We start from the raw sequence: 22,346 nt of genomic DNA, 5'->3' as shown, positions 1-22,346 counted from the left end.
TCAGAAATAGCTATGTTAAAGTCAGAGCATATACATTCACCGAGTCACCTAGTACAAATCAAACAGGAGAATTTAGCATTGAAATAACTAGGCGAATTTAGCATTGATATAACTGAGTGATTAGCTTGTGACTGGTCACAGAAATGGCTATGTTGAAGTTAAGGCCTACACATCTGAGCTATTCACAGTAACTGGGTATACAATATATAATGAATACTATATACTGAACCAATAAAAAACACAAAAATTTAAATTACCTCAATGTTATCAATAAACTCTATATTCTCCAATCAGCTAAGCTACCAACAATAAGTCGTTATATATCACAATGCTATATGGCGAAAAATGGGTGGATTCTTACCCTCAACTTTAGCACCACGGATAGCTACGGGTCCCGTTCAGACGGACGAGTTCATCGATGGTCGGAACAGAGGAGGGGGAGAGAGACAGCTGCGAGGCGCTGTTATACTCCATGTTGTAAACCATACCATTAACCACGGTTAAGCTATCCGTGTTGCTAAAGTTGAGGGTAAGAATCCACCCATTTTTCGCCATATAGCATTGTGATATATAACGACTTATTGTTGGTAGCTTAGCTGATTGGAGAATATAGAGTTTATTGATAACATTGAGGTAATTTATATTTTAGTATTTTTTTTGGTTCATGATATAGTATTCATTATATATTGTATTGTATACCCAGTTACAGTGAATAGCTCGGATGTGTAGGCCTTAACTTCAACAGCCATTTCTGTGACCAGTCACAAGCTAATCACTCAGTTATTTCAATGCTAAATTCGCCTAGTTCAATGCTAAATTCTCCTGTTTGATTTGTACTAGGTGCCTCGGTGAATGTATATGCTCTGACTTTAACATAGCTATTTCTGTGACCAGTTACAAGCTAATCATTCAGCTATTTCAATGCTAAATTCTATGCTAATTCCTTTGTCAAGGAGTGCCTCTGCGGATGTGTATACTTTAACTTAGCTATTTCAATGCTAAATTCTATGCTAATTCCTTTGTCAAGGGGTGCCTTTGCGGATGTGTATGCTTTAACTTTAATATAGCCTTTTCTGTGACCAGTCACAAGCTAATCACTCAGCCATTTCAATGCTAAATTAAATGCTAATTCCTTTGTCAGGCGCTTTGTTTCTTCTCACACAGCTTAAAGGTTGTGATCTCAGCGTGGCTTTCTCACTCCAGCGCTGTCCTCCAGACAGTCTCGTCCCCTTCACCTGATGAAGGCTGCTTGTGTTGTGGCCGAAACGTCGTGAGAATATTATTGTGTTATTTTATTTTATCAATTTATTATTTTATTCTCATTCTACGTGACTTTACCGAAAGAACCAAAGAAGATGAATCCTTGCAGTCACGAAAACTTTAAATCGAAATTTAAGCTACCATTCTTAGATGTTCTGTTTGAGAGGAGACCTGATGGCTCATTGGGGCATTCTGTCTACAGCAAACCCACCCACACAGATTCCTACTTGAAACCTGATTCCCACCACCACCCAGCCCAAAAGAATTCTCTCATCAAAACTTCATACCATAGGGCTCATTGCATTTCGGACCAACACCACCTGACCAGTGAATTAAAACATGTACACCTGGCCCTCAAAAGGAATGGTTACTCTGACCGTACCATCCGCCAAGCTGTTTCTCCCTCCATACAGAAACAACCACTTGATACTCCGGCCAAAACCATCACACTACCATATATAGCAGGCGTTACTAAAAAGATTTCAAAAATTCTAAACAAACACAAGATCCAGGTCCGGTTCAATACAGTACACAAAATTCGTGATCTGATCCCATCCGTGAAGGATGGCATTCCTGACTTACAGTACCCCGAGGTTTACAAATTGAGTTGTACCTGCGGTGATTGCTATATCGGGGAGACAAAGCGACATGTCTCTGACCGAATTCGCGAGCACAAATCAGATTTGAAACACAGCAAAACTAATTCTTTGCTGATCACTGTTACAACCATGTGGGTGATCACGATATAATTTTCTCCGATACCAAGGTTCTTTGCAAACCCACGGGTTTTTATCAGAGATTTGTTCACGAGGCAATTCAGATCTACAAACACAGACACAATTTCAACCGAGAAGTTGGTTTCAAATTAAGCAACCATTGGAAAGATGTTCTAAATCGAACTAAACATAAACTCATTTCTGTGGTACAGTATATTTTTCAAGTAGTGGTACCCCAAACTTTCGCAGCTCTCAGCTCCCCCCCCCTCCCGCTCCTGGCCCCTCCCCCTCGTCCCTCCTGGCCCCTCCCCCTCGTCCCTCCTGGCCCCTCCCCCTCGTCCCTCCTCCCGACTCGCGACGTGGAGTGAACTCGCCCCCGCGCCCCGCGCCCCACCCTGAGCGGCCCCGCCGCCCATTGCAAGAATGGCGGGAAGCGGACGCGGGGCCGACCGCGCGCCGCCTCTCGCGTGATTGGCTCGCTTCGCGTCATGTGGGGAAGGCGGAAGAAGAGTATGGGGGAGGAGCTGTGTGGTTAGGGGCAGGGCCGTGGAGTCACGTAGTGGGCAATGATTGACAATAAGTGGGCAGAGATGGCTGTTACGTCATAGTGTACGTCACATCCGGTAATGACGTCACGATAAATAACACGCCCCTTCGTGACGTGTCTCACACTTGCTTATGTCCCGCGTGCCGTCAACTCGAACTGAGCATGGTGCTGCTGATCGTTGGCGTTCTGGTCTTGGCCATGCTTGGGATGGGGATCTTCATATATCTTCTTTTTACGCTTTCCATTTCAGACTTTGACCATGAGACCACGACGCTGTCTACGGAGAGGATGGGCCTGCAGAATGTGGAGCTCTGTCAGAAGAGCAAGATGCTCCGTCTGGAGCTACAGCATCAGCTGGAGGAGTTCATGGAGAACCGAGAGACTCTCCAGAGAGAGATCAGGAGCCTGGTTCAACAGCTTAAAGAGCGCCAGTTGGAGCTGGAGCCCACGAGAGTGCCTTGCAGGGAGAGCAAGTCTCTGCATGCGGATTTTCTCCGAGACTGCAATGCAGCACAGCGGCAAATGTCGCTGCGCTGTGAAAACGAAGATCTCCGGAGGTCGCTGCACGCCCACCTGAGGAAGTTGAACTTCCTGAATCCGCAGAGAGGGCAGGAACAGTTTAGGCTGCGCGGGAAGCTGGTGCGTCACGAGGACATGTGGCATGGGGAAAAGAGGCTGCAAGAAGAGAACCTGCATCTCCGTAGCCAGCTGAAAGAGCTAATATGGACCGTGTCTCAAATGTACAATGATGCCACCACCACCGACGCCACTTCCACCGCCGCTGCCACAGCTTCCACCACCGCAACCGTTTCCACCACCACTTCTGCCACCACCACCAAGCCCAAGAAGATGAAGAGATTTAGCCATTGGTTCCGAAAATTGCTGAAGCGCAAGTCGGCCATTTAAAAATATTGGGGAAATTGTGAAAATGACACCACCCTAATTAAAACATTACTCAGAAAGACAAACATACCCCATAGAACATCAACAAAGTCATATATAAGACAAAATATCGTACATTTGCATGCAACACTCTAATAAATACTGTATTGTGAGCAAAACATAAAGTTACTTAAATGGAAAAAAAATCTGTTATTGTCACTTACCTTTAGTCCGGATGCCGGTCTGCTTGTCAGGAGGGGGCGTAATGAGTCCCTGCACACACGGGGGCGGTGGGAGGGGGGTGAACGTCCATACACACACACAACAGCGACAATCATCCGCTGTATAGCCTTACCAGAATGTTGGGGCAAGCGCCTATGAAGCTCTGAATGGCACACGGGGTGAATGGCCAGCACCCTGCCCGGCTGCCTCTCTTTATCTCTCCATACACGAGACTCACAGGCGTACATGCGTCCGTGCACACACGCACAACAACAACGCAACAACCGTCGTTCACCCCTAAGTGGCGGTGACATCACCACAGCACTTGTGCCATGCTCGGTGCATTTTGAGGCCACGTGAAGTGTCGAAGGCTGGCTGGCAGGAGGTCATGTAATAGACGCAGGTGCCATGGATTGACTTAGGAAGATGATGGGCAGATGCAACAGCCGTGCTCCCCACTGTGCCAACTTTATTTGTGTCAGTTGTTTGGCGCTCTGCTCGTTGTTTTGAGCCTCGCTCCTCTGCCCTATGCTGTTGCTGGAGGGCAACTGCCTCCACTTCCCCAGCAGCACCTTTCATGAACCTCCTCCACAGAAGCCGATCATGACACTGCTGATACCAGTCATCAATAAGTCCAATCAGCTCCACATCCTTCTGCACCACATCAGTCCATCTCTTCTCTACCCCGTACCACGCCCATTTAGCACCATCTATCCAGCCAAATTGAAGCTGCTTGGGGATGCCGTGACTGCATACGGACTGCATGACACAATCAACGCAGCCTCGCTTGCTGGAGGAGCCCACAGATGGGCATTTGTCCAGATATTCTAGGAATCTGTGAGCTTACAAAGTCCAGTCTGGTTAAACCCTGAATAGATCGTGGGCAAGCTAACCTTAATGTTCCTTTCGAGAGAGATAAGGAAGGGTATAACTGTGGCCGAGAAGACATGAAGATTTTTATGGAGTGACATGCCAGGTAGCTTCCACACTGTTGAGCAGTTGATGAAAATATAATGCTCGAATTATTTTAAATGAGACCTCGGCTCCCAAAACGGACTTGATCATCAGCACACTGCCCACTCCACTCTCTCCTCAGGTGCCCCAAATACATGAGGAATTGAGGAAGGGAGCATTTTTATGATGTAAAATACCCAGGGAGGTGATTTGTTTTCGTGGGGCTGATGGTAACGGCCCATATTTTAGTAGCATGCTTCATGTTTAGCTGTAGTGTCTCCAACTTCTCCTTAGAGTGGGCAGTAATCACCAGATCATCCGCATTCATAATATGGTTTAACAATAGAGAGCCATACCATGACCGGCTCAGGCATCGATCAGCCTCCCATTATATCTATACCAGATCAATTCTACTGGTACATCCATGGAAATCGTCTCAAACTACGTAGTCAAAGAAAATGTTCAGTCGTGTAGGGGGCAGAGGACATCCATGTCGCACATTACTCACACATTCTATCATCCCTTAGCTCCATTACGTCGATTTTTCATGAGACAGCAGTTGTCTTTCTATTGTTTATATATGCTTTATCGAAAGAAGAAAATAGTATGTTTGCTTTAATTACTGTAACTCTGTGTTTTATTTAGCTTTGGTAATTTGGGTGATCCAGGTCTCTCTTGCAAATGAGACTCATCCTGGTCGCTTTAGTTCTCGCCTTGTTCAACTCAATAAACTGGTACTCACTCCATTATGAACTCACCCACTTCCTTAAATCTATGACTCACGTAAATACTCCCTCTCTCTCCTCATGAGTCATATATTTACCTGATCACACAATCACCCGATCATTTACTGTGTCAACCTCACTCACGCACTTTTTCATGCTCTCAAGAATGACCCACCCATTCTATCACTACATAAATCATCATCCCCTTCCCTCATTGACCCACTGGTAAAATTAAAATACTCGACAGCACCAACACGTGAGATTGTACTCAGGCTTACACTCACATGTGTAAAGAAGCTCCTTTGCAGGTTCCATTTGATAGATGATTTATTTCACGATAACGTATTTACAACGCAAGAGTATGACTCACACGAACCTTCCCCCGTACAGTAACCTGTACCTGTTTCAACCCATCTCCACTGCCCCCACTATAAACTTTGCCATCCAAGAGAAGTGAAGTAGAAGACAATAGAGTCTGCTGAGAGAATCTACCGGGGAAAACTGCTGGAAGTTACCAGGGCGTGGCCGTGCGGGTATATGGGGTGATGCCTTGGGGACTGAAGAACAACTGCAGGTGGACGACATCGGGGCCGACTGTTGGAAATCAACATGGTGGAAACCATCAAGAAAGACTGTTCGAGATTAATCTACTCTATTAGAAACCACCGGGACTGCAGATAGTCATAGCCTTGTGCAACGTGTGAGTCGTACTCTCACCTTGTAAATATGTTATCGTCGGGAATAAATCATCTAGAAAATGAAACCTGCGAAGGAGCTTCTTTACACATGTAAGAATGCAGGACATGCTTTATCAGCAGGCCGTTGTTTTTGTCTACAACAGACCTATGCACACGATCTTGAAAATGGCATTTGATTAGGATTGTGATCTGCAACCCATTCTGAAATCGTCCAACTACCAAAACCCTTGTCTGCATTATACCTAAGACTTTTGACTTGTACATCTCGTAATTTTCAGACGACGGGTTGACCAACCTGGCAATGTTAATTTCTCATTTTATTGACAGTAAACAAAAAACATGGCATAGTTTTTTTTTTATTTCCTGTTAACTTGTACATACGAGTGGAACGGTGTCACAATGGTTTGTGCATTGCACTATGAATCAGTCCACTTGAGTTTGATTCTCGGTTATAGTTAACATCAAACAAACTGACCATGAGCCTTTTCGTTATCAACCCACGTTGAGAAGCATGATGGCGTATGGTGAAACAATCTCCATGACTGATCCAGTATGGGAAGACTTCACCCATGACAATGGTTATACATTTATTATTGTTTTTGTTGTATATTACCACCAAAGGAGTAACTTCATACCTGTTAGCCAGCCTATATATACTCATAGATAAACTTTCGCCTAAACACCACCATGGGGATGAAGCTGACTTGGTATCTTCCATACTCTTTGGTTCTTTCGGTAACGTCACGTAGGTATAAAATAAAATAAATCACGACGTTTTGGGTGCAACACAAGCGTCCGTCATGAGATGGCAAAGCATGATCTGCTGTTGAGGCAGAATGTTTGAAAGAGTTTGAAATGGGTGTAGCCCAAGGGCCATAAATAAGTGGGCGGGGCCAGTGATGTTAATGTGAGAAATTAGCATGTAAATGTAAGAACGGAGAGCGGCCTCCTCGTAGAGGGCATCAAAGTGGCCATGTTAATGTGAGAGATTAGCATGTTAAAGTAATATCGAAGAGTGGTGGAATCCAAAGGCATGAGAGTGCAATCCAAAGGACATGTAAGCATGAGAGAGCTAAGAGAGAGGCATAGAGAGAGACATAAAGAGTCGGAAATAACAGCTGACATAGGCAGGTAGGATGGAAATATCAGAATCATAAAGAAGGTACACCACTCTGTGCTATCGTCTCCACCAAAGAGTATGAATCCCTGCATTCATGAAAGCTTTAATTTAAGATTATTCCAGCAAACTTTACCGTCTTCTACCTCGAACCTTCCCTCGTACGGTACCATGCACCTGTTTCCACCCATCTCCACTGACACCACTATAACTTTTGCCATGTACAGTACCCTACATCACCCTCTTCTGCCCATAAAAATACCTGTCCCGGCTAAAACTCTAATTTAACAGGTCCCTGCAGGGTGGGCTGGTAGGAACATTGGAATTTTGCGCAATTTTATTTTTACACCCCAATAGCACGAGATTTCACTTCGTTAAAGTATTGAAAGGGGACGGACGGACGCATTAATCTATTGCAAGCTGGTACACTCATCTATTGCAGGCTGGTACACTCAGTTTACAACTTCGTTCCTACCAGTAATAGGGAACTCTATGTGGGAATCAATGGGATCGCACACGGGATTCAGTGATGTGGGCATGGAGTACAACACATTTAACCTCTGGGTTAATGCTTAACATAGGCGCTTGAATCAAGGGGGGGAAGGCATTACAACCCAACTTGACCATTCAGTATCATCACCAAACTCTTACGTGGGCTGCCCTATTGAAGGTGTACATTCTTAGGCAAACAATACGCAACATCATTAGCCCTACATTTACAACAAGCCATCAATATGTACTGTAGGTGTGGTCAAGCAGCACATTCGACCCGGTGACACTCCTTCTCGGCACCTCTCTAAATTAGTCCGTCGGCCTCCCTCATCGTGGCCATCTTCATTCCGGTCGATCCTGAGAGGAGAGTGCGGGGGCAGTATTTCTGTGAGGAGGATGCTCCCCTCCCTGGCATTCATCACGACGCCCCTGGACACGGCTTTGTGAGCCTGAACGATCCCTTGTGACGTCAGTTCTCTATATGGTTTAGGGCGACTCGGATTAACCACCCATCTCTGGCGTCCCATTTGGATGCGAACACTTTGCGGGCAGAGGATTTTAACAATTCCACTGGGCTTTGCCAAGGATGGTGTAGTTTGGCGGATTTTCTAACCCGGACCTCAGGACAGTGTAACCAGGCCCGATCACCCTGTTCAAAGGGTACAGGCGTCTCCGTTCTTTTCGGCAACCGTTTGTTTGCTATTTGCGATCTGCCTGACTCTGCTATCGCGGCTTCACGAGCTTCACAGAGCTTTTTTAGTGGCAGTCTGAGGGAGGCTGGTGACGACACAACTTTAGCAGGGAAAGCCACCAGTCGGTCCTCAATAGGTGGCTCAGGGTCTCTCCCATACATCAAAAAGAAGGGGAAGAGCCTGGCCGATGCATGTGGCACTCTACAATATGCCCCTAGGACCCCTGGGATGTGCAAGTCCCAGTCCATCTGATCACCATTTACAACATGGCACAACATTGCGGACAGCGTGCGGTTAAGCCTATCTACTTGTCCATCACACTGCAGGTGGTATGGTGGCGTTCGAATTTTTCTTAGTGCCCACGATATTACGAACCTCTCGCAACAGGTTAGTAGAAAAATTCTGACCCTGGCCTGCTAGACGTTTCTCAGTGGGGCCCTTGTCCAATACATAGCCATGGAGAAAGGCTTCTGCTATTATTGCAGCCGTTTGGTCATGTATCGGCCATGCAACGAGCCAGTGTGTGCAATACTCCATCCCCTCGAGCAAATATTTATTTTATCCTTGCTGTTTTAGGAAATGCACCCAGGATATCCAACGCTACTAGTTCGTTTACCCTCACCACTGCGATCGACTGCAGTGGAGGCTGTATAGGATGGGGAGCAGGTTTCCTTTTTGCACACTCCTGACAATGATTACCCGCTCGCGTACATCTTTTCACATCACTGGCCAAAAATATCGAGCCTGCAGTGTGAGCAATGTGTTTCGGTGGCCCAAGTGGATTTGTTGTTTGGCGTGCACTTCTAGTAGCAACTGTTTTTGCAAGGGTTTTTGCACCACTAGGCAACAACGCTGCATCTTCATGTCCCACCTCATCAGGAGTCCTCGCCATGGGATGAATGGCTCCCCATTTTGACCAGTTTGAGCACATTCAGCTGCCTGTGCAGCCAATGACTGTATAATTTCATCCTGTTTTTGCAATCGGATTCATTCGGTCCTTATCAGCCCAAGATCATGATCTGTGGGTGGTACATCATTTTCTATCGTTGCTGTGTTTATTGACATCACCTGTCTCGGCGAGTCAGGGAGGGTCGGTTTACACCATGCTGCTCCTGTCGCTGCTGCTACGACCGATCTCACTAACTTTTTCCACTTAGCCCGAGATGTTGGCCGAATTTTCCCTGTTGTTTCACTCCAGGTCGATGTGATCGAGTGGTGTGCTAGTGATGTTGGTGATGAGGGTTTTGGAAATGAGGTGCACGTGTGATCTGGCTGGGTGTACAGGCGACACGCCTGGGTGTTTCTTGGTTGTCTCGGGATGACTTCCCCTCGGCAACCTCTCGCGATGTGGCCCGACCTCCCGCAGTGGTAGCAGTACATCACCGCATGGTCCTGAATTCCTCCGTGGTTGTGCCATGGTCGCTGATGCTGTAGTTGACACCTTGAATCGTTGAACCCCTGGATGGCCACAGCCATCTCTTCCAAGGTCGCCTGCAGATCACCCTCCATGCTGGGCATTGCGGCGGTCCCTGTTGTTGCTGTCCCTGTTGGCTCCATTGGTCCTCCTGCTCCTCCATTCTCCATCACCCTTGTCACATGGGCTGCTACTTCACATGGTGCCCTGGGATCTGTGTGTGCCCAGAGGCATTTAGCAAACTACATTGAAGTTTGCTCACTCTCTGGCAAAATCGGCAATGTAATGCCACTTTGATAGAGGAGAGTTTGTAGCCGCTCCGCCACTAGCACGTCTCAGGTTGTCATGTCCATCCTTGGAAATGCCACATCTGCAACCGCATGCAAGGTACTTCTATAAGCCATCAGTGGCTCGCTATCTCCTCTTCTCCAGGATGAAAATTGCTGCCTTGCGCTGGACGCAGGACAGAAAACATCGGCCATCCCTTGACAACCTTGTTGGGTTGTGGCAGGTTGATTTTCCGGGATCATAAAGAAGGCCAATAGTGCTCTGTCATCCAACACCGTAGGCAGCAGTCGTAGCACTTCATCGTCAATCAATCGGCTTACTCTGACAGCTGCTTCAAATCTTTTGATGAATGCAATACAATCGCCTCCCGTATTTTTATGCATGGTGGTCAAGGTCTGTTGAACAGCTTCTAGTTGTGGTTGAGTCATTTGATTGGTTCCCGCCTGCTGCTCGACGGGGGGAAGCGATGGCTGCTGCCCTATGGCGCTTTCTCCTCGCCATTGCGGTCCATGGTGGAGATGGATCTGGCTTCAGCCGCGCACTACCAGTTCCTTCCTCTTCTCTTTTCTTCATCATCGAAATTATCAGTCGATCCACCACTGAGGTAAGGTGGTCCAACCTGTCCAACAGCTGCCGCCAATTTTCTTTGTTCGGCGATGCTGGTTCTTGGGTCTTTGGCGGAGCATCCACTTCCATCGGGAACTTGGCTGCCAACGGGGTCCGGCTCTCACTCCCGCCATTTGCCGAGTCTGAAAAACCTGGAGCGCTTAGGGTTGATAACTCGTTCTCTGCAGGAGCTCTTCGGCGGGTCTTCCTTCTTGAACTTTTAGACTGTATCCCACCACTGCCACCAGAAGCTTCTTTGCAGGTTCCATTTTTGAGAAGAGAGTGCAACTCACACGCTTCACAAGGGTATGACTATCTGCAGCCCCAGTGTTTTCCACTACATTCATCTCGAACAATCTTTCTTAATGGTTTCCACCATGTACAACAGTCGGCCCCGATGTCATCCACCTGCAGTCGTCCTTCAGTCTCCGAGCTAGCGCCCCAATTGCGGGCCTCGCTCTCCCTTTTCTACCCACTCAGCCTCGCCCTGGCAGCTTCCAGCAGTTTCCTTGGTACATTCTTCCAGCAGACTCAACCGTCTCTACTTCCTTTCTCTTAGATGGCAAATGATATAGTGGTGTCAGTGTTGATGGGTGGAAACAGATGCAGGGTACTGTACGAGGGAAGGTTCATGTGAGTCGTACGTTTGCGTTGTAAATACGTTATCGTGAAATAAATCATCTAGACAATCTAACCTGCGAAGGAGCTTCTTTAAACACGTGAGTGTTAGACTGCGTATTTCCATTTTACCAGTGGGTCAATGAGGGAAGCGGATGGTGAGTAAGGTAGTGAGTGATGGGATGAGTAGGTCATTGGTGAGATTGTGAAATAGTGCGTGAGTGATGTTGGCACAGTGAATGATCAGGTGGTTGCCTGGGTTATCAGGTCAATATATGACTCATGAGGAAGGAGAGGACGTATTTATGTGAGTCATAAAGTAAGGGAAGTGAGTGAGTTCATAATGGAGTAAGTAGTAATTTATTTAGTTAAAACAGGCGAGAACTAAAGAGACTAGGATGATTCTCATTTGCAAGAGAGACCTGGATCACCAAAATAACAAAAGCTAAATAAAAACACAGAGTTACAGTAATGAAAAGCATATATAAACAATAGAAAAACAACTGCTGTGTCTCATGGGAAATCGATATAATGGAGTTAAGGGATGATAGAATATGTGAGTAATGTGCGACATGGATGTCCTCTGGCCCCTACACGACTTAACATTTTCTTTGACTACTTAGTAATGAGACGATTTCCATGGATGTACCAGTAGAATTTATATCTGGTATAGATATAATGGGAGGCTGATCGATGCACGAGTCCGGTCATGGTATGGCTCTCTATAGTTAAACCATATTATGAATGCGGATGATCTGGTGATTACTGCCCACTCTAAGGAGGAGTTGGAGACACTCCATCTAAACACGGAACATGCTACTAAAATATGGGCCGTTACCATCAGCCCCACAAAATCAAATCACCTCCCTGGGTATTTTACATCATCAAAATGCTCCCCTCCCTCAATTCCCCAGGTATTTTGAGGCAGTTGTGGAGAGAGTGGAGATATTTCCGTACTTGGGCAGTGTGCTCATGACCAACTCTGTTTTGGGAGCCGAGGTCTCACTTCGATTCCTTCGAGCGGCATTATATTTTCATCAGGTGTGTAACATTGTATGGAAGCTACCTGATCTGTTACTCCATACAAACCTTCATGTCTTCTGGACCACAGTTATGCCTTCCCTTATTTCTCTCTATAGGATTATCTGCAATGGTTTGAAACATTTGGTCTAGCCTGCCTACGATCTATCCAGGGTTTAACCAGACTGGACTTTGTGAGGAGGCCAAAATTTCCTGAAATATCTGGACAAAGGCTCATCAGTGGGCTCTTCCGGCAAGTCAGGCTCCATTGGCTGGGTCATGAAGTCTATATGCACTGTCACCGCATCCCCAAGCAGTTTCAATTTGGGCGGATAGATCATGCTAAACAGGCGCGGCATGGGCTACAGTAGAGATGGACTGATGTGGTACAGAAGGATGTGGAGCTGATTGAACTTGCTGATGACTGGTAGCAGCAGTGTCGCGATAGGCCTATGTGGAGGAGGTTCATGAAAGACTCTACTGGGGAGGTAGAGGCAGTTGCCCTCCAGCAATAACGTAGGGCAGCGGAGCGACACTCATAACAATGAGCAGAGTGCTATACGACTGAAACACTGAAATTTGGCACAGTGGGGAGCACGGCTTTTGCATCTGCCCGTCATCACCTTAAGTCAACCCATGGTACCTGTGTCTATTCATGACTTCCTGCCAGCCATCCTTCGACACTTCAAGTGACCTCAAAATGCACCAAGCACCGCACAAAAGCGCTGTGGTGATGTCACTGCCACTTAGGGGCAAACGGCGATTATTGTCTTCTTGTTGTGCGTGTGTGCACGGACGAATATACCCCTGTGAGTGTGTGTGTGGGGAGAGATAGTGCAATGGTGAACACTGTCTACCATCCCACCGATCCCAGTTCGATTCCCACTCACGACCAACACCTTTAACGATTATATTAATGGTTGCTGGGCTTTCCGTCGATCGACTCAGCCTCAAATAAGTGCCTGGTGTGGTGTGTAAATATCACCACTGGCGAGACAAAGGCAGCCGGGCGTGGTGCTGTCCACGCACCCCCTCGTGCGACATTCCAGCCTTCATAGGCGCTGCTGGCTAACAGCACTTGCCCCAACATTCTGGTTAGGCTATTCGGGGGATGACTGTCGCTGTTGTGTGTGTGTGCTTGCGGGCGTTCACCCCCAACCCTCCCGTGTGCAGTTATGGGGAGTCATTATGCCCCCTCCCGACAAACGGTCCCACATCCAGACTCAAGGTAAGTGACATTAAAAACATATTTTTTGTCCTATTTACGTAACTTTATTTTTTGTTTACCATACAGTATTTATTACAGTATTATTTGCAAATGTATAATATTCCGTGTTATGACTTTAACAATGCTTCAAAATTTTTGTTAAACCGTAATACATTTTACAACACTTCCAGTATGTGAATTTAAATACAGTACACTATTTTATTCAGACTTATGAATTGTTCGACTCACTAACGATTCTCTGTAATGGAATCCAAAAGTTGTACTATTCATTAACAACATCTCCCATTGGTATGGTTGACTACATGTGATGCAAAATAAGTTAAACATAGATAAATATATATTGTACAACACTTTCCCCAACAGTGTGTTGAGGCTACATGGGGGACCTTTGTGTTTGTGCTTGTGATTGTATTGTGGAGGCCTTCTTAGGTGCTGCTCCTTGCTAATAGCACTTGCCCCAATAGTCTCTTGAATCTATACGGGGAACGTTTGTCTTTGTGAATAATGTTTTAATTGGGGCGGTGTCATTTTCTAAATTGCCCCAATGTTTTTAAATGGTCGACTTGCGTTTCAGCCATTTTCGGACCCAATTAATACATCTCTTCATTTCTTGGGCTTGGTGGCGGTGGTGGCAGCTGTGGCAGCGGCGGTGGCAGTGGCGTTGGTGGTGGTGGCATCTTTGTAAATTTGAGAAATGGCGCATTTCAGCTCTTTCAGCTGTCTACTGAGATGCCGGCACTCTTTGCGCATCTGCACTTCGCCGTGCCACTTTTCCTCGTGACGCGCCAGCTTCCCGCGCAGCCTAAACTGCTCCTGCCCTCTCTGTGGATTCAGGAAGTTCAACTCCCTCAGGTGGATGCGCAGCGACCTACGGAGACCTTCCTTTTTACAGTGCAGCGACATTTGCCACTGTGCTGCATTGCAGTCTCGGAGAAAATCCGCACGGAGAGACGCACGCTCGCAGCCAGGCACTCTCGTGGACTCCAGCTCTAACTGGCGCTCTTTAAGCTGTTGAACCAGGCCCCTGTTCTCTCTCTGGAGAGTCTCTCGGTTATCCATCAACTCCTCCTGCTGATACTGTAGCTTCAGATGGGGCGTCTTGTTCCTCTGACAGAGCTCTACATTCTGCTGGCCCATCCTCTCCGTTTGCAGCGTCGTGGTCTCGCGGTGAAAGTCTGAGATGGAAAGCGTAAACCGAAGATAAATGAAGATCTCCATCCCAAGCAGGGCCAAGAGCAGAACGCCAACGATCAGCAGCGCCATGCTCAGCTCGTGTTGACGGCACGCGGGACAGAAGCAAGTGTGAGGCACGTCACGAAGGGGCGTTATTTATATAACTTCTTTACCGGATGTGACGTACGCTTTGACGTAACAGCCATCCCTGCCCACTTATTGTCAATCATTGCCAACCACGTGACTCCACGGCCCCGCCCCTAACCGCGCAGCTCCTCCCCCATACTCCTCTTCCGCCTTCCCCACGTGACGCGAAGCGAGCCAATCACGCGAGAGGCGGCGCGCGGTCGGCCCCTGCGACCGCTTCCCGCTATTCTTGCAATGGGCGGTGGGGGGGCGAGATCACTCCACGTCGCGAGCGGGAGGAGGAGGGACGAGGGGGAGGGGCCAGCAGGGACGAGGGGGAGGGGCCAAGTGGAACGAGGGGGAGGGGCCAGGAGGGATGAGGGGGAGGGGCCAGGAGAGACGAGGGGGAGGGGCCAGGAGGGACGAGGGGGAGGGGCCAGGAGGGACGAGGGGGAGGGGCCAGGAGCGGGAGGGGGGGAGCCGTGGCGCCGCTCTTGGGCCGCGAGGCCTCCCCCTGGGCCCGCGGCGCCACGCGGAGACCGCGACAGCAGCAGGAGGTGGTGGTGGTGTTTGTGGTTGTAGGCACGGGAGAGGTGGTGGTGGTGTTTGTGGTTGTAGGCACGGGAGAGGTGGTGGTGGTGTTTGTGGTTGTAGGCACGGGAGAGGTGGTGGTGGTGTTTGTGTTTGTAGGCACGGGAGAGGTGGTGGTGGTGTTTGTGGTTGTAGGCACGGGAGAGGTGGTGGTGGTGTTTGTGTTTGTAGGCACGGGAGAGGTGGTGGTGGTGTTTGTGGTTGTAGGCACGGGAGAGGTGGTGGTGGTGTTTGTGGTTGTAGGCACGGGAGAGGTGGTGGTGGTGTTTGTGTTTGTAGGCACGGGAGAGGTGGTGGTGGTGTTTGTGGTTGTAGGCACGGGAGAGGTGGTGGTGGTGTTTGTGGTTGTAGGCACGGGAGAGGTGGTGGTGGTGTTTGTGGTTGTAGGCACGGGAGAGGTGGTGGTGGTGTTTGTGGTTGTAGGCACGGGAGAGGTGGTCACGGACAGGCGGTGAGTGCCGGGTGATGGAGGGGGGTGAGGGAGTGGATTGCAGGGTGAGTGAGTTAATGAGGAGAATTAATAGGTGAGGAGGGTGAGTGAGTTGAAGGGTGAGGTGAGTGAGTGGGTGAGTGGTGAGTTCACGACAGGGAGATTGGGGCTGAGTGAGTGAACGCAGCGCACGGTAAAGATCCCCTGAGAGCATTCGCAAGAGTTGGACATTGAGTGCCGCTGTCAGGGTCCACACGCAAATTACTCACTTGGCATGATATACAAATTAACCATTGTAAACGATAACTTTAAAAAAAGTCCGCTATTTGTCAGAGCTAATGCGATGTGCGTTTACCATATTTGTAGCACGTTATAACCAACGTCAACATCGTCATTTAGAGTAACCATTAGTCCATACGTGTCACTTGCTAATAGTCCCCGGGTCAATCACAACTTTGCCGTGCGTGCAGGCTTTGTCTCTGGCTGCTCGCTAGGGCTGCGATGCCTTTCCATGCCACAAGATGACGTTCATTGCTCCTTCCACACCGCGACAATATTTACTGCAGTGTTCTATAACGCGGTAGTTGCGTTGCTGAATAACACCGCGTTGTGTAAACTCCCTCGTTACAATGACTAATACAGGGTAAAGCACAGTCCGTGATAACAGCGTGAGATGCGTGTGTCGGCTGAACAAAGACTGAGGCGCGTGGGGAGCATCAGGAAGCATCCAGCAGCATCCCAATGCCTCGTGTGACGCTGTGCCCAGGCATCCGTACAACCGCACATTCCTACTCGCGCGACGTGGTTCTGTTGACTCAATCGCGTTATATCCACTTAGCATCCTTGTCATAAAACGTGTTCCCTAATACATTCATCGTGCTATATCCAAATGGCGTTATGAAAACACGCGTTAAGGCAGAACGAACTCTATAAACTATTTTTATTTTACCAGGTGAGACCCACTGAGCTATGTGGCTGTTTTCCAGAAGCGACCTTTCCACAAATGATAGATCAGCTAAATGGCTAATCACGTTAGAAATGTGTAGCACCAGCCACAAATACTCTAGACATGGGATCCCCTTTGACAGGGTCAGTGTCTCCTTAGATTCACTCACTCCGCCTATTGTCATGCGGCGTGCGCAGCTGCGTCGTGACACTTGGTAGAGTGCTGTCTTTGAGGCAGAGAACTTTAAAACCGTGTGCAGTGGTTAATTTGCTTAACAGCTTTACACCGAACTCCTTGCTTGTGGTAAGACATGTTTGCCACTTTGCTGATCGAGAACTATGCGGATTTAGATTTATAGTAACATGTACTTGGTGTGAGATGAACTTCCAAACAATTTCCTTTGCTCAACATCTTGGAATTAATGTCTTTTTAAATGGTCAGCTTAAGTGATTCCGTGATGTTTATGTAACTTGACCATTAAGATTATCTATGGTGCATAATTATTTCAGGATTATTTTTCATGAGTAAACTTTAAACTGAACCCATATGTGATATTATATAGCCTGATTATTTTAATTTTTAATGTAGTCTACATGCTCTTCTGGGGATATTACCCCACATTTACCATTCATTGATGTTCCCTTTGACATTGGTAATTGGCATTGCCACACCATAGTAATTCATGGGCAATTATGTAATTCTCTCTGTGTCTATCTCTCTCTGCATCTACCTGTGTGGGTGTCTCTCTCTGCCGGTGTGTTTTTCTCTATATGCGTCTCTCGTGTGTCTCTTTGTGTGTGCCTCTCTCTGTGTGTGGATGTCTCTCGGTGTCTGTCTCTCTCTTTCCTTTTCCACGATGTGGTGTTGTATTTACATGCAAATTCTACCTCTAGCCCCACCCACTTACCCTTGGGCTGAGCTTATCTCAAGCCAATATAACTTCGTGTTTCAGCAGCTTTCTCGCTATATTTTTTCACCTGATGATGGTTGCTTGTGTTGCGATCGAAACGTCGTGATCTATTATTTTTTTCTACCTACGTGACTTTACCGAAAGAACCAAAGAGTATTGTGATTGTGATTTTGATAGTGATCGTTGTGGTGGAGGTGGTGATATTGATGGTGGTGTTAACGATAGCAGTGATTTTGGTGGTTGTAATGGTGGTATTGATGGTGGTAATGGTGGTTGACTATTACCCCTCTCATGTCCTTACTTCCACCACCAGGTTTAAGAAATCTGCCGGTGTCTGTGCTGGAGGTGGACGTCTGGATATCTGCGCGGTCTGGAGCGGTGGACAATAGACTCCTGCAGCTCAACCAGGTGGACGCACTGGGCAGGGAGCAAGATGGTGGTGGCCTTAGAGACCCACTTACTCCCACAGAGAGCCATAGACTCACTCAGAGAGAGCACTCACACAGAGAGCCAAAGTCTCACTGACACAGAGCCATAGACTCACTCACATGGAGACACATAGACTCACTCAAACAGAGAACCATTGATTAACCCACACAGAGAACCACAGAGTCACTCGCACAGACTCACACAGAGAGACATAGACTCACTGACGTAGAGGACTATATGCAGTACATCCTCGTCTTTTATGTAATGTGTTTCGCTTAGCGCACACCACACCCACTATAACTCGAGTAGCACATGACGGACTGCTCTTATGAGTGGTGTGGGTGTTGGCAGCGTTGTTCTGTATTGCTGGGAGCTGTTGCTGTACCGGTGCGCACTGTGTTACGTGGCGTGTCATCCTCTTCCTCAGCCTTTGTTCCAGCATCTGTGTGTAGTGTCATCTCACTCACTCCCTTATAGTTTTCACTCATCATATCTCCATTTCATGTCCTTTGTATGTATATTGATGAATGTAACATTTTTTTATTATTATTTGGCTGCTATAAATTGCCACGTCATAAGCTACTTCATTCATCTATAATTTGTGGCCAGTTCGCTTCTGAAATAGAAGCTAATAGCTTAGAGGGCTTTACTAGGTAAGATAAAAATAGTTTATTTTCATTTTTTTGTGATTTGCTTACCTTTCCTATACTTTTCACTTCGATTGTGTTTTTGCATCGTTTGTTCTTGTAACTTTCTGTACCACCCCAACTGGAAATCTGTGAAAAAGGGCTTTTTAGATTCCTCCAGTATAAATAAAGATTATAATATAGATCTTCTACATATACACAACACATTTAAAATAAACATAGAAAACAGTGTACTGTACTCTCAATTAAAAATAATAATAAAAGTTATATTGTGCTAAAACGGAGCCTCCCCCTTTACCGTTTTTCCTTGTAGAAAAGTTTTCTGCTTGACGTAAAATAGCTTTAAGCAGCAATTTTCGACAACGCAACCCCCGCGTTAAGCAAGGATATGTTGTACTCACTTACACAGAGAGACATAGACTCAAACTTGATTTGGCACTTTCGTGACTGCAGGAATTACTCTTTGGTTATTTCGGTAAAGTCACGTAGACATAGACTCGCACAGAAAGCCATAAACTCACTCGAACAGAGAGACTTGGAGTCAATCACACAGAGCCATCGACTCATTCAAACACAGATGATGATAACAGATACCCATGAACTCACATTGAGACCCATGGACTCACACAGAGACCAGTAAACTTACCAGACCCGTAGACTCACAGAGACACATAGACTTACAGAGAGGTATAGACTTACACAGAGACCCATAGACTTACAGAGAGGTAAAGACTTACACAGAGACCCATAGACTGGTGAGCGAGATTTGAACTCGGATCACCAGATTTGTAGCACAGCACATTCGCCGATACACTACCGTTCACCTTACACACTCACACACGCACTCACATGCTCACTCATTCACGCAACCAGACGCTCACTTACACATTCAATCAATCACTCAATCACTCACACATTCGCGTTTTATTACATGTAGCAATATCTTCAGGAGCTAAATGTCAATTATTGAGGTCTGTTAAGATAAGCGAGTGTGTGGGTGTGTGGATGACATAGCAATAGTGGGTGAGTAGGTGAGTGAAGAGGTGAGCTCAGTAGCATGTTGCAGGTCTTCCCCAGGACAAGGCGGGTCATATTTAGGGTGTGTAACATGTTGATTGACTGGGTTGAGTGTTGTGTGTTTGTGAGCGAGTAGGTGAGCTCACTCGAATGTCGCAGGTCTCGCCCAGCGTTTTCCAATCAAAGATTAAACAGATGAATGAGTGGTGGGATTTTTGTTATTGTTTTCAGGTGAGCAGCACCACCTTAACACAAATATCTGTATTACACCTTCATCCATGTAATAGCTGTGTCCGTCTTACACCTCCATTTTCTTAGAAGCCTCTGGATTTGACATAGGGCATCATTTCTGTGTGTGTGTGTCTGTGTGACCCAGTCCTGGACCTTCCCTCGGTCGACTCACCCTCTAAAGAGTACCTGGTGCAGTGTCTATAATAAACATCAGCAATTGGGAGAGACAAAGGTGGCCGCGTGCATGGTGTTGGCCACATCACATCCCCACAGCGGATTTTGGTGAACCATCAAACAAAGACGGTCGCTGCATCGCGCTTTCAGAAGAGCTTCTGCGGCCGTCTCGAACGCTCTTCCTTCTGATATCAGGAAGCCACTGGAGCTGTGCACCTTTACATCTTGATTGAAAACTAATTTCTTTAGAACTACTTTTTGTGCTGAGTTTGATGTCCTTCCCCTGCACCTCCGATTAGCACAGTTGGCTACGTTCCGTGCCAAAGAAGTTCAGCATACAAAATACATACCACCCCCTCGTGTGTTCCACAGCACAAGGATCCACAACTTGCCTTAACACGTCTATTGAGGCTACTTTGGTGACCTGTGTGGGTGCATAATTCTCATTATTTAATGAAATGGCCTTCATCAACAAAGGACACGAGTCCATTGAGGGACGGGGACAGCGTGGGGCCCTTCGTGGAGCTGATTCTCACAACGGCGGAGGAAGAGTTGGAGGGATGCAGCAGAGGAGGGGGTGGCACCGCACGATGTTCATGCTGAGAGTGAACGTGGCACTAGGAGAGGCTCCGGAGTTGGGCCTCCTCAGGGCGACTGGCGATAGAGTGGAGAAGTCGAGGTGAGAGTGACTCGGGGAATGGGGGTGAGGTGAGTCGAGGGGTGACTCGGGGAGTGAGATTAGTGGAGGGGTGACTAGGGGAGTGGGCGTGCACCTGATTATGCACGAATGTGAGTGGACTACCCATGCATTCATCATCATTATCTGCATCATCACCAGTGGTAAATCCACCTTCTGTGGCCAGACCACCAAGATTATATGGCCTTCCAAATATACATAAAGAAGATACACCCTTCGTCCCATCGTCTCCCCTATCAACTCCCCCACCTACAAACTGGCTCGTTTTCTGTCTGATATCCTGCGACCTTTTACTGGAAAAACCACCTCTGCAGTACTAAACTCTACTCACCTGGTATCGACAATCAAGGGTATTTCCCTATCCCCAGACGACCTGCTTGCCAGTTTTGATGTGGCTTCCTTATTCACCAAAGTTCCTGTACTTGACACCATCACAATCATTGAAGACTTGGTTCATCAAGGACTGTATACTGATGTACCACCCCTGGTGAGACACTGCTTAACCAACACATACTTCACCTGGAATGGAACTTTCTACAAACAAACTGAGGGCACCCCAATGGGCTCCCCCCTATCTCCGGTTGTAGCCAACGTGTTCATGGAAAAAATTGAAACTGACGCCATCCAGACTGCCACTCTACGCCCGACCTTATGGAAGAGGTACGTGGATGACACTTTTGTCATCTGCCCACATGGCCTGCCTGCTCTAGGCCAATTCCTCGACCACATCAATTCCATACACCCAGCCATCAGATTTACCATGGAAGTCGAAAAAGAAGGCAAGCTACCCTTTTTGGATGTCCTAATTAAAAGGAGACCTGATGGTTCAATGAGCCACTCTGTCTACAGGAAACCTACCCATGCGGATGCTACCTTAAAACCGGATTCCCACCACCATCCATCCTAGAAGAACTCCCTCATCAAGACTCTATACCATAGAGCCCAATGCATTTCCGACCAGGAACACATTGCCAGTGAACTCAAGCACGTACACCAAGCTCTCAAAGGTAATGGTTACTCCGACTACACAATCCGCAAAGTCATCACTCCAGTCATGAAGAAGGATCCGCTTGAGGAGCCATTCAAAACCATCACCTTACCTTACATTGCGGGGGTCACAAAAAAGATCTCCAAAATCCTGAATAAAAACAAGATCCAGGTCCGATTCAACACAGTACATAAAATCCGTGATCTGGTTCCTTCTGTAAAAGATGCGATTCCAGACATACAGTACCCGGGTGTTTACAAACTAAGTTGCCTCTCAGTTTAACACGTAGGCTTTCGCGACCAATATTATTCATAATAAAGGTTTTTGGGTTAGATCGCGTTATTTTTAAATGTGTCGTAACCCTCCACCACCCGACATGGCCAATCAGCAAAAAAAGTGTCACATTGACAAAAGACAAATAATTCACTACTTTAGCCCACCGGTGTGTTGAAGAGTGAATCCACAACATTTACAGTTTGGGTACTACGTTTCGCTGGTAATTATGGTT

General features: G+C 47.1%; 1 long non-coding RNA gene across 1 annotated transcript; it reads left to right on the top strand.

Moving 5' to 3' along the window:
• Positions 1-15,250: 15,250 nt before the first annotated feature.
• LOC142922896 (uncharacterized) lies at positions 15,251-22,172 on the top strand. The gene is made up of 3 exons (XR_012940405.1): positions 15,251-15,335; positions 17,969-18,063; positions 20,125-22,172. It is a non-coding gene; the product is annotated as an uncharacterized LOC142922896 (long non-coding RNA).
• The last annotated feature ends 174 nt before the right edge of the window (positions 22,173-22,346 follow it).

This window comes from Petromyzon marinus, unplaced genomic scaffold, assembly GCF_048934315.1.
Source record: "Petromyzon marinus isolate PM22_M1 ecotype Great Lakes invasive population unplaced genomic scaffold, UKy_Petmar_22M1.pri1.0 PM_Scaffold_200, whole genome shotgun sequence".
Lineage (NCBI taxonomy): Eukaryota > Metazoa > Chordata > Hyperoartia > Petromyzontiformes > Petromyzontidae > Petromyzon > Petromyzon marinus.
Note: the sequence above shows the minus strand (reverse complement) of the source record. Positions and strands in the feature narration are given on the sequence as shown.